Source organism: Rousettus aegyptiacus, unplaced genomic scaffold (assembly GCF_014176215.1).
Source record: "Rousettus aegyptiacus isolate mRouAeg1 unplaced genomic scaffold, mRouAeg1.p scaffold_m13_p_3, whole genome shotgun sequence".
NCBI classification, from domain to species: Eukaryota; Metazoa; Chordata; class Mammalia; order Chiroptera; family Pteropodidae; genus Rousettus; species Rousettus aegyptiacus.
Window position 1 is genome coordinate 61244799 of NW_023416306.1, and position 18451 is coordinate 61263249.

The following is an 18451-nucleotide window of genomic DNA, read 5'->3' on the forward strand; positions in this document are numbered from 1 at the left end:
AATAGACTAGTGGTTACCAGAGGGTAGTAGGGAGAGGGGAGGTAGACAGGGTAAAGGGGGTCAAATATGTGGTAACATAAAAATCTATGGGAGGTGAACATAGTGCAAAGGTGTGTGTGTGCGCGCACACGCACACACACATGCACCTTACTGTTAAAGTGTACAGCTGAAACTTATTGGATTTCATTAACCAAAGTCACATAAAAATAATTAATTAATTGATTGGTTGATTAATTAATTAATTAAAAAAAGAATAACAGATTCCCCTTAGCCATACTTGACTATGAGTTCTGCCAATTCTTTATTAAGACAAATTGGCCTTAATAACAGGTACAAAGAACAATTACATCTGGAAAGCAAAAGAGTCCCACTTGAGGAAGTTAACATGAACTACTCATTTTAGGAAGATCACCTGATAGCAATGTGGTAGAGAGGCTGGAGTTTGGAAAAGGTGAAGAAAGAAGAGGACTACTGTGCTGTGGAATGGTAGAGGTGATAACAATGGTGATGGGGTGGTGGTGGCAGTGGTAACAGCTTACTGAATGCTTTCTAGTCCAGACTCTGATGTCAGAATTTTATAACTATTAGTTCAACGATCTTGTGAAGCATCTATTATTAGCCACATTTCACAACGAAGAAACTGAGTCACAGAAAATAATGTGACCAAAGACGCATGTATAATTACTAGTGGCAGAACTGAGATTCAAACCCAGGGTGTCTGGCTCTAATACCCACACTGTCAACCACTAGACATCTATCTACTTTCAGAAGGTCAATTGGTTTCAAAACCAACTGCCAATCTTGCCAACATAACCTGAGCTGGAAATGAAAGGATGGGTAGAAAGCAGGGCTCAGTGAATTTTAAAGAACACTGAACATGCCTGAAAGTCTAGGCGGAACTATATAAAGGAAGTTCTATTTAGTTCCAGTAGAGGGGGTACAACTTTTCAATAGATGGCAAATATTGTGAAATCAGAAGTTCTTCTCGTCTATGTTTCAAGTGGCTTGTCCTTTGAGTCTTTTAAATTCAACAGACATTGAAATAGTTGTATGCAGAGGTTGATATTGGAAAATCAACCTTTCATATAATATTACTACAGAACACATTATCTCCAACTATTTTAAAGAATATCACAAAACTGTAAGATACTACATCTCATCTCACAATTAAATGTTTTCAAAAATCTGCCACACTACATAATTTGAAATGACAAAAAATTATAGTGTTTAAATAAAATAAATGATCACTCCCCAAAGGATGATAGAAGGGACATCACTGTATAAGAAAATAGAGGACCCTACCAGGGCCTCCATGGGAGGTATTTAGAAAGAGAAGGAATTTGGGAAATTTAGCACAAAAATACACAGACAAGAAACAAACAACAACAACAACAAAACAAATTTTAAAGCCACAAAATAAATGGCTATACAAGAAAGAAAATATGATTAACACTAATCTTAGCTGTGAATAAATATTTTAATTATAATATACATAATATATGTAATGTGCTGAGCATATAGTAGGAGCTATGTACTATTACTGCTACTACAGACAAATATAGAAAACGTCAAATTTGCATTATATAACACAATGTTATCAAGTGTGACAATGCAAGTGTAAATGTTTGGATAACGAACAGGGAAGGTGGAAACAAGAACAGAGAAGAGAAAGAAACTCTAGGATAACTTGAGCTTACAAGTTGAAAATCAAGAGAAACTGTCCATAGTTGGTGGAACAAAAAGTAAGAGTTCTATGTTCAACATCTAGAAAGTTAAATCTGAGAATTAAAAACGGTGTCCTATTGGGAGGAAAATGAGATTGAGCAAATGGGTTAGATTCTCATGTAGAAATAGAAGCATAAGCACTTATTTTGAAAACCTTTGGCAGTAACCAAAGACCTTTTATTTAAAAAAGTCAATCCATAAATAAATACAATATAGGACTTTTGGGTTCTGCTAAACACTATCCTTTATTATTTAATTTTGTAAAACATACATATGCATTATTTTGATATAATTTCTTCAACCTTCCAAATATAATTTTATATTCTCTCCACTTTTGTCTTAACCATTTGTACTTGAGATTTTCTTATATGAAATTTGTTAGAAAAATAAAAAGGGAAATTATTTGAGTGACTGCTATCTTCCTGTTTAAAAATTTTTTTTCAATATTTCTTCTGATGTGGTTTGAATATTTTTTTTCCCAAGAAAACTACAATCAAGCGTTAAGCTACAGATTTAACTTAGGCTATTTAGATTGCATTTTGAATTTTATTCATTGTACCTATACTATTAAAAGATGAAAAAAACAAAATTGATAAAAACGTTTTCAATTGAGAAAAGGAAACAATTTTGAAAAAATGTCTTTTAGTTCTGAATTGAATAAGTAGCAGTTAAATTTTCATTCCTTTAACCTTCTGTTCAAAAGCATTAAAAGTAAACCCAATAAATATTTTTAATATTAAAATATATATTGAAGCACTTTATCTGAATATAAACATAAATTTAACTATAAAATATTAATTGGCAAGAATATTCAATATTTTACAAAATAATATTCCAAGTAGACAAAATTTTTAAATGACTAATTTCAGGTATGTTGTATATACTATAAAATATTTTTATTTCAGAACAGAACACAACCTCATTTAAAATGCTCCTGTTATACAGTCTTCCCTAATGTGCTATGAATTAAATTCTAAATAATAAAGTACAATTAATAGTAAGTTATATTTAGAAAACTTCATAGTTTCGAGTAAACTTATTTACTTTTGTGGTTTGAAACTAGAAACTGAAATAATAATTATATCACTTCTCTTTCTAGGTTTATGTATATTTAGCTTTGTATAATACCCATTTCCTTAAATAACTGCCAGATCATCCTAGTCCTTTTCTTAGTAGTAGGTGGATTTATGACAATGAGGCTTGATAAGTTAATTGTTACTGACAGAGAGAAGTCAATCTTCAATGTATAGTAATAATCATGATGAAGTAGCTGAAAGTATAAGACGGAAAACAGTGCCCAACACATAAAAATTCAATATATCTATTGCATAAATAAAATACCCAAAGAGACACAATTAAACAATGAAAAAATATAATCACAGTTATGCTGTCTTATCACCTTCTCTCAATAGTTATTCACTACATATCTATTGAGTCTCTAGCATAAGCAAAGAACTATATTGAAACTGCTAGATGTACTATGATTTCTGGGGGGAAAAAACCTTATTTAGGCAATAAGGTAAATTCTTTGGAAATTCTCACTACAACTAGATCTTGGATAATTACAAAAGTCTTCATTGCTAAGCTTAAATAAATAAAAAGAAACTCCAAGAATAGGAGTATATTAAAGAAATAGAGACAGAAAGGGAAAAAAGAAATTAAAATGTTAACTGTGAGCTACAGTTAAGCATGAAAGATGAGGTTGCCTAAAAGGTCAGGGCCCAAAGCATGTTTGAAGACTGAACCTCAGAGTCTCTCAGAAACCCAGGAGAAGCCTTTATAAATTTGCTGTTGGGGAAAAGTACTCTGAATTCAGGCCCCAAGATTCCATAAGTTCAGACAAATCAAATATAAACTCAGAATTTTAAAATATCCCTAACACAAAGAAACAAGCCACCATGATCTGAGAGTCTGTAAAAGAACCTTAAGCTCCTTAGATATTGGACTCCTCAGATGCAGAATATAAAATAAGTACATATAAAATGTGGGGGGAAAAGTCAGAATCTTAAAAGTGACAAAGCAAAAAGGAAGTCAGAAAAATAAATAAACAAACAAATAAAGTGACCAAGCAGTAAGAGATGAGTAAAAATGATGAGGATACTGAAAAGAAACAAATAAGACTTTAAGAAAAAGGGGGAAGGGGGAATCACTGTTGAAATTAATATCTCAATAGATTAAACAGCAGATTAAACACAGCTGAAAAGAATCAGTGAACTGGAAGACAGACATGAACAAACTGCCAGAATGCACACAAAGATACAAGAAAATGGAAACTATAAAAGCTATTAAAAGACATGGAGAACACAAATATCTAATAAGAGGCTGCAAAAAACATAGTATATAGGTAATATAATGGCTGAGAATTTTCCAAAACGATAAAAGTCATAAATCCACAGAAAGAGTAACTACAATGTAAATATATATATATAAATTAAAAGTAATTTACTCCTAGACACACTGTACTAAAAAGGTAGTAAACTAAAGACAAAAATATTGTAAAAGCAGTAAGAAACAAGAGATTACCTGTTGAAAAAGGAACCAGTGAACAAGTGGTGTGTTAGAGTGGCTACTACAAACTCACAAGAGCTAATTGTTAAATTTTCAACAATTCTGTGAATCAAGTTTTAAAGACTATTATTAAAAATTAAATTATATAAACATACAAGTAGAAAAAAATTAAAAGCAAAAGCAATAGATAAAACTCATTATTTCTTAATTATTTTATAGCATATATGTGCTCTTGAAGTAATTATGCCTATTAATCAGGATGGTGGAAATATTTCACAATTGTGTGCTACTGCACATCTCTTCTCAACTCTGCAATAACTGACATAACATGGGAAGAGTATTTATTTACACCATGAAAATAAGCAAACACTAAAAATCAAGAATTACCCACCGCCCCCAGAGGTAGTTGCTAAACATCTACTAGAATAATGAGTATGACATCAGACTTCACAAAAACAAAAGAAAAATATTTTCAAAATGCTGAAAACAAATGTCAACCTAGAACTGCATAACCAGCAAAACCACTATTTATATAGGGGTAATAGTCAAAACTTTTATAGTATGACAAAAATTAAGAGAGTTTACCAATAGGAGACTTTCATGAAAAGAACTGCCACAAGATTCACGTCAGAAAAAAAGAAAATGAACTCAAGAAGAAATTATAGTAATACAATTAAACTAAAAGAAAAAAACTTTTTAAATTAAAAAGAAATACATTTCAAATTATAAAAACAAATTTCCAAACAATTCACAGGCAAAAGAAATTAAAATGGAAAAATTTAAATTTATCATATTAAATAAAAGAAATAGTACACATGTGGAATGTTGTTTAAACAATGCTTAGAGGAAAAATTTTAGCCTTTAATGTTCACATTTGAAAAAAAACTGAAAGAATTTCAGGAAACAATGGCATAACAAACTCAAATAACAGATTATATATTTTTTAAACCTAATAAAAAATTCAAACCCAGTGAAAGAAAAATAGGAAGAAGAGGAATACACCTGCCAGTACAGCAGAGATTAAACAAATAATGTTATAAATAATTTTTTGCCAACAAATTTAAAAGTAAATTCTTAGACAAATATGACTTACTAAAACTGACCAATAAAGAAATAAAAATCAAGAATTCTTTATTAAAGTCAAGTAAGTAGCTTAAAATCTTCCTATCAAAAAACATCATCAGGTCCATAGGCAAGCAAGTTTTAGGAAACAATCATTTCAATTTCATAGAAAATCTTCCAAAAGATAGAAAAGAGAAAAAAAAATTTCTTTACACAGCAAATATTATCAAAGTAACAAAACTTGCCAAGAAAAGAAAATACATACCAATTTCACCCAAAAATATGGATGCAAAATTTTTGAATAAAATATTAACTCAATCTAATTGTGTATGTGGGCGGACGGTGGGGGGGGGGGGGGTGCGGACCTAACAAAGCAAGATCAAATTGGTTTTATCCTAAGAATTCATGAGTATTTTAGCATGACAAAAATATCTGTCAGGCACCACATTAACAGATTAAAGGAGAAAAAAAAAATCTGTTTATCTCATGAGATGCTGAAAAATTGTCTGATAAAATCCACATTTGATTAAATAAAACAACAACAACAAAACAAGACAAAGAGATAAATTCCTTAACTCTTCAAAAGGTAGCTGCTAAAATCCCATGGAAATAACATTTTAAATAAGGAATTATTAGAATTATTCCCTTTAAAATTAGGAACTTTTATACTTAATATTTAACTGGTAGGTAGTCCTACTGACACAGGACCACAAAAGGGTGGGGAAGGGGCGGAGAAAGGAAAATTGAAAATGCGAAAGATATATGTTACTATTCACATATAATATGACTGTCCACACAGAAAAACAAAAGACCTATGCAGAAAAGTGACTGGAATGTTTAGTAAGGTAGTTAGAAGTAATACCAATATGCAAAGTTAAGCTTCATATTACATATTGGCAACAAACAGGAAACATTTAATATCTACCTATAAAAGCGATAAAAAAGATAAAGTACCTAGGAATAAACAAAACATAAAACTAGCTAGATCTTTATCAAAAGTATTTTCAATACTTTAACAACTATAAAGAAAGCCTAAATAAACTGATAGAGAGAATAAGTTCATGGATAAGAATACTCATTATCCACAGATTCGATGTAATATTAGTTCAAATCTTAACACTTAAATTGATTCTAAAATTTATATGAAGAAAAAGAATGATGTAATAGAACTGGTCACACCATATAGCAAACCACATTACAAAATTATAGCGATTACAACACTGTGGTATTACTTCAGAAATCAACAGACTAAGCAATGGAACAGAAATGAACTACACCCCCCCCCAACAGATTCACAAATATATGAAAATCTGACAGAGTAAGCTATGTAGATCACTGAGTAAAGCATAGACAACTTAATAAAATGTGCTGGGACTGATTTTCTATATAGGAAAAAATTTAAATTAGACTCTTACCTCATACCATACATAAAACCAATTCCAGATGTTTGAAAATATTTAAATGTTAGACAAAACTTCTCAAATGTGTTGGAAAAGAATACAAGAGATTATCTATATGACCCTGGGATATAAAAGAACATATTAAATGGGACACAAGAACTAACCATAAAAATCCGACCACTTTAAAATAAAAAATTTCTATCTACCAAAAAAATATAAAGAAATGTAAAAAGCCATTACTAAATGGGCAAACTAGGAAAAAAATACCTATGGTAAATATAACCAACAACAGAATCATATATTCAGAATATATAAAGACCCCCAACAAATAAATAGAAAAATAAGCCAAAGATATGAACGAATATTTCACGGAGAAAGAAGTATAAAAGAATGGCCACCAAAATGTATGCTCAGCCTTATTACTAGTCACTGAAATTGTAAAATAACAATAAGATACAATTTTATGCCTACTAAGTGTTATAGAGCCCTGGTCCCCTCCCTTTTTAGCACCAGGGATAGGTACTCCTATGAGAATCTAATGCCTGATGATCTGAGGTGGAGCTGAGCTACTGGAGAGTGGCTGCAAATACAGATGAAGCTTTGTTAGTTCACCCTCTGCTCACCTCCTGCTATGTGGCCCGGTTCCTAACAGGTCATGGACCAGTACCAGTCAGCAGCCTGGGGTTTAGGGACCCCTGGTATAAAAGAACAAGTCTGACTAGAAAAGAGAGCAATGCTGATATAGGATTCTAAATTGTTATAGCTACTATATAAAATAATAAAAAGCTAAATATGTGAGAGGCCTATCGCTCAGCAATTCCATTTGTAGGTATATACCCTACAGCACTATTTCTTTAAATGCAGTCAGGGGACTAGTAACATCAATATTATCTGAATGTTTATTAGAAATTCATATTTTTAAGCTCCATCCCAGACCTACAGAATAAGAATGTGTCATGAGGCCCAGTTTGAGAAATCTCATTCTTAAACATAATGATAGGTTTATGGTATTTCTTTTATAACTTACATATAGAATACATATAATTCTCATATGTATCAATTATAACATAACATTTTTATTTTAAGAAAAATTCAAAATTCCTGATGTTAGAATTTTATTGTCTATCTAGTAAGGGAAATTCACATTCTGTTTCAATGTACACTTGTCTATTAGCTGCTATGAACAAAGTGTACACATTATCTCATTTAATCCTTCAAGAGTTCTGTGAGAATAGCTACTTAGCAAAGAATAGACAATCAAATATGCACTGAGTGAATAAATGATTGAATAATTTTATAATACAAAAATAGAAAGTTTGATTATATGCTGTGTATTGTAGTTCTACCCACCAGAGTTAAATGAAATAACATACATGATTAATTCTATTAAAAGAAAGGAGCTTGTGATCTATTCTTATTGTTTCTGCATTCTATTACTTATTAGCAAAAGTAAAATGAAAAAACTTTTTCATTTTTTTCCTTTGCAAGTATCTGATAACAGTGTAGAAACTACCAAACTACAGGGTGGAGTTAACTAACATAACATTTCTATATTACCAGAATTTCCATTTTGTGCTTTAAATAAGCAAAGTTAGTTATATACAAGGCACCAGCATTCTTCAGGGTGGGAGAAAAGCAGAACTGTAATAATACAAGAAATTACCAAGGCTAAAAAAAAAATCTGTGACACATTTAGCCCATGCACTCTAATAAGAACTACAAAAAAAGTGCAGTCAGAACTTTTTTCATTGAATACATATTAATGTAAACAAAGTCACTTGGGGAAACGGCTGCCTTACAAAATTATTTCCATCCTTCACAAAGAACAATTTCCTTTCACAGGGCTCCTACAAATGTAAGCCTTTTCTTTCTTTTTTTTTTTTTTTTTTTTTTTTTTTAGATTTGGTTCAACTGTTGTGTTCCCCCTGCACTTGGAATAATGACCAACTCCTTACAGGTGCATTCTAAGTATTTGTCTTTGAATGAATTAATACCCTTATTGAGTATTTATTATATAGTAGGCACTAGGGAATACCAGATCAAATGTTATAGTCCCCATTTACACAGAGCTAACATACATGATTAAATCAAAACAAAATGTGCCCTTTTTCTTCCTGAACAATTTGGTCCAAAAGCTATTAGATAGGGCCAAGAAAAGTAGGCAACAGGAGAGAAAGAGAGGGCCGTGATGTGAGGAGGGGGTGTCCATGCAGTAACTCAGAGCCACTAAATAGGACCTGCTCCTTGAAGAAATGGCTGAATCTAGGTTTGGGACAAAGAAGTACCAAGTGAGCTTGAAACACCTTAGAAAAAGAAGTCTGAATTATGCAAAGACTGATCAGAACATGTCAAAAAGACACAGAAAACAGATTGAAGGGGTTCCCACTGGCCAAATCAGGACAATCTAAGCACAAAAATAAATAATGACAGTAATGGATTATAACCCCATTAAAAAAAATGATGATATAATAAACACGACTAAATTTAAGTTTGAGGAGGAATAAAATATGTACATTTTCTCAAAGTACCACCCAATAGAATATTCATTAATTACAACGGAAAAAAAAAAGTTATTTACAGTGGAAAAACCTGGCAGACACGATCCAAATCCAGAGGCTAGAGTCACATCACAGTAATAATGGTATGGTATAATGGAAATCATGCACATAATTGGGTGCAAAGAGAGAAGAGTGCCTCATCACTTCTGTAATATCCCTGCCAGATACTCATAATCCAAATCTAGTCTAGATTCAGATTATAAATTTGAATTATCTGGAGGAAATATCATATAAACCCAAACTGAGGATCATTTCCTAAGTACTTGGCTTGAAATAATTAAAAATTTCAAGTTCATGAACGTCAAGGAAAGATCAAAGAACATTTCTCAATTGGAGAAGACTAAAGAGACATGACAACCAAATGCTACATATAATTATAAAGTGTATCCTTTTGGTATAAAAATAAAGGACTTCAGTGGAACAATCTGCAAAACATGAGTGGGATCTGAGGAACAGAGCTGTTGGTAAGGTACCAATGCTAATTACTGACTTTGATGGCTGTATCATGGTTATATAAGAGAATGCCCTTGTTTTTAGGAAATAGACATCAAAGTATTCATGGATGATAGAGCATCATATTGGCAATTTACTCTAGAATGGTTCAGTAAATAGTATAGTATATTTGTACTATACTTGCAATTTCTCTATATGTTTGAGATTATTTCAAAATAAAAAAAATTATAAGGTAAATAATATTATTTGGAAGAGCCCCATGTCTCAATCCATGCACAATGGACTAAGGGGCTTGGGAAGGGCGTCAAAATCAGAGGGTATCCTTGATATGTAGAAGCCCTCAGAGCCTGCTTGGGGTGAGATGGAAGCAGGTAGGGTCCAATAATAAAGCTTCTGGCACCCCACTAAAAGAAGTGAATACCTTCATATGTACTGCAGCTTTTTCTCCTAAGAGCACACAAGGGCAGCATAGACTGATGGCTAGAAATTTCTTTTTGTTTTGTTTTGTTTTTTAATCTTTTTTCATTCTTTCTTTTTCTTTTTCCTTTCTTTCTTTCTTTTTCTTTTATTTTTTTTTTAAGGAAACTTAGGATTTTTTTAGACCTCTAAGAAGATGAGAATGTATGAATGTATTATCTCCTGAAATTGACCACGGCAAGGATAGAGTTTGGCAGAAAGAAAAAAAATATTGTGTTCATCCACTATACACTCAGCACCTGGCATTAAGGGCGGCCTATAGTAGTATATATAAATATTTTGAAAGTACTTATACTTCCTTTGGAAAAAAAAACAAGTACTAAGCTTAAAAAAAAAAAAATTCCTGGAAGGAAATTTTTATTGTTTTACTAAACACTTAGAGCTACCTGGACAGGAGATGAGAGGAAGTCAGGTTGGTACCTGAAGACTAAAGATAGGACAAGATTTAGGAAGGTCCTCTAAAACTTGATTTGCAGAAGCAGGAGAAATCAATTTTATTCAGAGAATTTCAATCTATGAAGCAAGAAACAAAAACATTCTACCAGAAGTTATCCAGGACTCGAAAAGCATCTCAGATTTCCTGAGCCTGTTGTACCTGTCCACGATTCAAATACTCTGAACCATTTTTTAGGTCATGCATCCTGATTTGGGGGCGGGCGGTGGGGAAGGAGAGAGAGATATCAAGAAGTCAAATCAGCTTCTCCAAAGAGATGGTAAAGCTCTCAGTAAGCCAATTCTGATAGTGTATTACCATCCAACTTTCCACTCAAAGAATCACCAGGACTCCATAACTTATTTGCATCTCTACTTTCAAAAACCTGGTAGATTACAAAGTTATTTGTTGACTTTATTATAGTCTTTTTCATATGCTGGTTAATGCCAAAAAAAAACCCCCCAAAACAACAACAACAAAAAACCACTTCTAAAGTCATGCAGACCCTTGTTATTCAGCTGAAAAAAAAAAAAAAAAAGACTACAGAATTATGCTTGCCTCTAATTTACAGAAAATCAAAACATAACCAATCCTCCCAGATAGGTTGATGCTGGCTTAAGAAAGTTCGAGTGGTGAGGGAGCAGATTTCTAATTATCATTTTATCCATGTAAACCGGATTTTCAGAAGCAAGAGAAATACAGAGACCTTCCGTCTCTGAAGAATGAAACAAAAGGATGAAGTCTGCTGCCAGCAGCAAGCAAGCTGCTCCACTCTGGCAATTTATCCAGCTGTCTTAAGGAAGAGGACTCATGCAAGATTGCTCTAGTGTTCCGTCCTAAGCAACTAAAAGAAGTGCACTGAGGACTTGTTTTATTTTTAATTCCCTACCTCTTTTCATTGCATTTTCAAAAGAAAATGAATATTGCTCAGTGTTACTATGTTATTATAGAAAGAATAAGCAAGAACACTAAACAAAAATCCTGACTCAACTATCCCTTGCTTCACCAATCATTTTAGTAGTTGATGCTTTAGTTTATTCATCTGCAGAATGGGGAGTTGACACATTACATCAAAGAATCATGTCACCTATGAAACTGTATGTATATGAATCTTTTCTTTATTTTATAAATGAAGAAACAATCAATAGAGATGAATCATTTGTCCAAAATTACACAGCTAATCAGTACCAGTGCCAGCACCTGAAAAAACACCTGTTTCATAACAGTCTGCCCTTTTAACTACTGTTCTCTGTTCTCTTCACCAAAAGAAACCAGGATAGGTATTCAGAAAATCAAGCAGTGAGAAAGCCCCACATATCTCAACAGTTCAGATAGGTTTAATTATTACCTTCAAGGCTGATTAATCAAGCACAGCATTTACTTTTGTGCCTGTGAGGCAGTCATCCTGTGTTGGTTGCTCTGCAATGCAGAGGCACATACATCTTTTATTCTCAATGAATTTTCTTTTTAAAAAGGTAAATCAGAATAAAGATTTCACTATAACATTTTTTAATCAAAAAGAAAAAAAACTGAAGCCAAAATTAGGAGTATGTACATAAGCCATAAATATTCTTCAGGAGAATACAAAAGATGCAAGAACAGGATTCAAGTAAGATGATCCCAGAGCACAGTATGGGTGGAGAGAGAGAGAAGCTCAAGAAACCTGACCCTGGAAGAGGAACATGATGGTCAAAAGAAACAGACCCTTTCTTTATCAAGAGTAGAAAGAAACCTAGGAAGAAAAAACACAGAAGGGACATTAAAGAAATGATTCAATAAGAACGAGTTCCTGCCCTAGCCCTGGGACCTATGTGAAAAGTCAAAACAGATAAAGTGCATTTAAATCTGAAACACGGTAGAAAGCATTCTTATCGATGGTGACTGTTACTAAGATCTAGAATATCCCTGATCTGGAGTTCATCAATGTTCTCTTTACCAAAGCATTCAGAACTCAAAATTATCAGAAAAAGGAATTCCAATTCATTTAATCTTTACCTTAAATAATAATAAGTCACTACCCATTATGTAAAATCCCTGATACAAGGGCAACATTACTCAACTGGTCTTCCAGTTTTTGTGGCCATGTCCTTTCAAAGGGTTAGCCTGGTCTCATAGTCACTGACGTTTGAAACCCTCAGTTGAGCACGATAGTCTTATCAAAAGTCCTTTTGCTTCCTGTGCTTAGGCCAGACCTTAATAGATATCTATGGACATTGGATAATAGTGTCATAAGCTAAAAACACAAAACAGAGTGGCAGAACAAGAGGCCAGGCTAAACTTTTGAAAGGATACTGCCATTCCAAACAGGCATACTCTAAGAACAAATTTTCCAAAAGGTTTTATTTAGTGTTTTCCCAGATCACACCTATCCAGACTATCTTAGACAAGATAGTTGTGTTTTACATCAAAATCTCCTTTTTGTCTGAAGCTACAAATAGTGTCACCACTGTAAATGGTTGTCCAGATGGTGTCCTGCATAAGGATTCTTCGTTAATGGAATGAGAACAACCTGGAATCCAGCTATACTACTCTATCCAGGCTGTGTTCCTTGAGCTGCAGTTATGTGGGGCGAGAAGTGGACACAATTATTTCTAATTTGCCCAAGGGCGCCATGGATACCATATGGGTAGATTTCTATCTATAAACCCACCTAACTCCATCCTTGCATCATTAAGAGTGCATGGTAAAACTGATATTCATAAAGTTAACCAGAATTTTATTATATCTCCATAGTTGAATAGGCCAGTTTGTTTTATGGATAGGGCATTCTTATTTTAGTCAATGTTTCCACTAATGAAATCTTTTTATATTTAATCATTTCACACTACCCACAGGCCCCTAATCTACTCTATAAGGGTAGGATAGGTGAGAATAACATTTACAAAATCTAAAAGAACAAGTTATAAAATCTACACCTACAATGATCTATATTAATATATAAAATTTTGTAAGTAACAGAGCTAGTATGACCCATATAGTGTGTGTGTGTGTGTGTCTCTCTCTCACACACACACACACACACACACACACACACAGTTTAAACCAAAGCACAATAAAAACCTATAGAAAAAAAAAGAGGTTGTTTCAATAAATAAAATGATTTACTAACTGCTTAACTATGTACCAACATTTTATTTAATAATCTCAAGTGGGAGAAAGAGAATATTATGTTTATTTTAGATTTACACTAACTTAATTGAATTTATGCCTTCTGATTTCAAATCAAACATTCTTTCTATCATACTATGATTGTGTCCCTTTTAGGGGCTATTATATTAAACAACCTACCATTTATACTCACTCCTTGATAATGAAACACAAATATCTATTTCAAGAGTCTAGACATTTATTTTTTAACTGCTGCCTTCAGATCCTGATTAATGTCAGCTTTTCTTATTATTTATGGAACAAAAAAAAAAATCAGAGAATAGCTTCCTTCTCCTCTACCCACTATGCCCAAAACTGTTTTCATTTAATATTATAGATTATGAACCCCTGAAATGTCCAATAGGGATAGTTGACATAGGAAGCTGCTCTTGTAAGTGCCTCCTTTACAATCCAAGGTGTAAGGGAACAGACTCTATATAACACAAACTAAATATGTAGCTTTGAAACAACTGCATAATGAGCTACCTGAGCCCAGAAGGAAGAAAGAAATTGAATCAAGTTTTCAATTGTAACAATATTGTATTTTAAATACAAAAGAGAAAAAATTATTCATTTTTTTTTATTTGAAATTCTCCAAGATGCACATTTTTCGCTTCCTTTTCTAATCATTTCTTATTTTCCCATCTTTTGTGCATTGGCAGCAGCAGCTAGGGGCAAGGTCAAGTGGGGGTTTTCTTTCAGATATCACAGCATTTCCTTTCAAGACTACTTATTGTCAGCTAAACTGCTACTCCTGGAGATGGTCCACAAGAAAAAGGGTACACCATCCAATACTGACAGCTATAATACTCGACAGAACTTTTCCTAGTACACATTCTAGGAACATGGACCTGTTTCATTTCTTTTCATTCAGCCTTTGCTCAATTTATGCAGTAAGGGTATCTGAGCTTTGGACAGAGTGAAAAATGTGCCCCTATTTTTCCCCTTCTTACTGAAAATGTAAATAGGTAATTGAGAAGAAAGGAACCAAGAAAAGCGGGAATATTGTCTTATACCATGGATATTTTTCGGGGCATATTTTCAAAAGTCTGTAACTATCCTACAGTCAACTTATGTAACTTTCAGAAGAGATTATACCATAAAACCACTAAATATGCTGAGTGACATAAATAACTTTCAACTATCATAACCATGCTTTCCCTAAAAATTTATGAGATCAATGTTACATTTGGAGTTAAGGCTCATAACTTTGACATTCTATTTATCATTTATATGCATGTTCTACCTTCATCAGGGCTGAGGGTGGGGAGTGGGATGAGGAGAGAACCAAAGACACAGAAAGGAGAAAACACCAAATATGACAAAAAAGTAACCTCGACTCTGAGAAACCACCAAATAAATGAAGCAGCCTGCTTAATTGTACATTTATCCAAATAAATCACCTTTTATCAGTGCCGGTGAAAAACGGCAACATCCTTTTATCCTTTGAGGCAGGTGACTACAGGATGATATAAATAAGAATATAACAAAAAGGCACACTCGTCTCAAAACAAATATCCAAAAATCCAATGAAGCTGTCCAGTAACAGCTATTAAAATAATCTTTTTTTGTTTTTTTTGTTGTTGTTGTTGTTTTTGTTTTTTTAGCCATTTTTTAAAAATTAGCAGCCAGCCAACCATCTCTGGGCACTGTTGAAATCAGTTTGCCACAAAAGCCACTTACATTTTTAGAAGCCAAAGACTTGACAAATCAGTTCCTGCGAACATAATTTGTTGCACATTGAAGAAAGCCTGAAAACACAGACCTTGGTTAAAGAGGCTTCCGTATCTTTTTGTAACCTTTCCAAATATAAGTATGTGGGAAGAGTACCCATAAATTTGAGTTGAAACTGAAACACTTAGAATATTTCCAATTTAAAATACTTTAAAATGTGGTCTTTGAAAGGAAATGAAAATGGTTTTTAAATATATGGAAAGATGCTCATCATAACTCATAAGATAAATGTGAATTAAAAATGAGATATCATTTTCATTCACTCATCACATCAGGGGAAATTTTTCATAAATCACCATGTGGAGAAGTCGGTGTTCTCACACATTGTTGATGCAAGCATAGAGTAGTATAACTTCTTTGGCAGCAATTTATAAATGTCTATCAAAATTTAAATTCCACTTTGCCTTGGAGTCGCAATTTTACTCCTAGGAATTTATTGTACAGACATACTCATCCATGTGCACAAAGAACTATGTAAAGAGTCATTCACTACAGCTTCATTGGTGGTCTGAAGAAGCCTCACTATACGTCATTTTGTATTGCAAATTTACCTATTCAAAAAAAAATCACAAGTTTAGGGGGAGAAAATGTGATCTGTATAGGTTAGAAATTAGAAGTGTTGTAAACTCCCCTACAAAAGGAAACAGTAAACCACCCTTTAGAAGATTCATTCTAGAACCCTGCGATAAAGTGCCATGTCAGATGGCTTGACACAGCTGCATTAGTGAAAGGTCCTTCTCATAAGATGCCTTTGGCCCTTTAATAACCCTTGTTGGGGGTCCACTGTGGACTTGAATTCCACTTTACAATATGCAGAGTTTCATGAAGATTCCAATTTATTCCTTACAAAAACATATCATATATAAATGCAACTGTCACTCTGAAAAAACAAGACTGCATTATGCTACAGACTTAACACAGACTGAAAGCATGTTCCCTATGTCTTCTCCAGCAAATCTTGCCAAATGGGTGTCTGAAATGTCCTATTGAAACAGGTGGTGTCTGAACAGAATTGGATTTCTGCCTATAGAAACCCTAGTTTTAACAACTGCTGTGGTTAGTTTTAATTTTCAGTCCTCAAAATTAACTGCTTGCCAGTGATTCATAAATAGACTGAACAACATGTTTAGACTTTGCCTTGTTCAATTGAGGAAAGAAGGAAGGAAGGAAGGAAGGAAGGAAGGAAGGAAGGAAGGAAGGAAGGAAGGAAGGAAGGAAGGAAAGGGAGAAAAGGAGAAAGGGAGGAAGGGAGGGAAGGAGGGAAGGAGGGAGGAAGAAAGGAAGTTTTAATTTTTGGTTCTCAAAATTAACTGCTTGCCAGTGATTCATAAATAGACTGAACAACATGTTTAGACTTTGCCTTGTTTAAATGAGGAAAAAAAGGAAGGGAGGAAAGGAGGGAAGGAGGGAGGGAGGGAGGGAGGGAGGAAGGAAGGAAGGAAGGGAGAGAAAAGGAGAGAGTGAGGGAGGGAAGGAGGAAGGGAGGGAGGGAAGGAGGAAGGGAGGGAGGATAAAAGCCCACAACACCCTACCGCCACCCAATAAAGAACAGAACCAATGCAGACCACTTGATTTTAAAGGCTAAAAAAGTGGAGCAGCTGTAAAATAAACTCAGTTCTCCAAAGATGCTTGACCCTTTTGTGCTTTCCTCATAAAAACACAAGGATACAACTACACTGCTGAACATATTACTTAGGAAATTTTCTAATGGCTTTAAGAAGACTTTAATCTGTTAGAAATTTAGAATTAAGAACAATAGTGTCTACAGCCATGTCGCCCTGAGCAAGCCCGGTCCCATCTGATCTCAGAAGCTAAGCAGGGTTGGACCCAGTTAGTACTTGGAAGAAAGACCACCTAGGAAGACTAGGTATTGTAGGCATAAAAAATAATAAACAAACAAACAATAAATAAATAAATAATAAAAAAGAACAATGGTAATAAACGATCATTTTTCTAATTAAAACATTTTATAAAACTATGCCAAACATACCTCACTTTATGCAAGCAAAATAAAAACAGCCAAAATTAAACTTCTTGAAGAAAAGACACCATGGGCTAATCTTTATACCCAACATAGGTCCATCAATGTGCTGATCACACTAACTAGTGGCAAACATGTTTTTCTGTAAATAAATCTAGACTAGCCTACTTTACATAACCACCATTTTTTACTGTATCTTTAAGTGCTTGATATAAAAGTGGTTAACGATCTGCTGATTTCTGAAAGGAGTAATTGAAGGAAAAAGAACCAAGGGGCTAGGTACCTACTATCTGCCACATACCAGGGTTGCGCATTCCCAATAAGAAAAACCCTGTCTCATCCATTTCACAGAAGATGTAATAATTTGGGGGGCTAGAAGACAATAAAAATGAAGTTCTTACTCAAATCTGCCTGATTTCAAAATTTTTCCAACTTTTCCAGTATCACTTTCTCTCCCAACAGAGTCAGTAGAGTGACAAGCTTTTGTTATATTACATACATTTACCTATATCTTTACTTTGCCAACACCCAAAAGAAAAACTCATCCTCTTTCAATAGAATGTAATGGATGTCAAACTGTTCCACAGTTTTTCAGTAGGGACTGATCAAATAAATAGAAATAAAATCATCTATTGTGATCATAACAGTTTTTTTTAAAATCCTGACATCCTGAAAAGTATATTTGCAAATCACCAAAAAGGATTTATCGGTTCATTTTTTAAAAAACAAACAGAAATATCTGTGGAAATGAGAAGCACTTTTCCACATGGATACACTTGGCATTTTTTGCTTAAAATTCATGAACAAATAGATCATATCAAGTCTTGCCCTCAAAAGTTTATCGCTCACTGTCCTCTATCCCTCCTACCAACCAAAATAAGATTTCAAAATGAAGGCAACCTCCTCCCAAAAGTTCAGGTTACTCTTTTCTGTTTCCAGACCTCCTACCTTCCATCTTTTTCTTCCTTAAGTC

The 18451-nt window shown here is 33.5% G+C and overlaps 1 protein-coding gene and 1 pseudogene across 4 annotated transcripts in view; one reads left to right on the top strand and one right to left on the bottom strand.

Moving 5' to 3' along the window:
• MLLT3 (MLLT3 super elongation complex subunit) overlaps positions 1-18451 on the bottom strand; it is a 235753-nt gene that overhangs the window by 75936 nt on the left and 141366 nt on the right. The window lies entirely within an intron of this gene.
• On the top strand, positions 17258-17376 carry LOC118600764 (annotated as a pseudogene).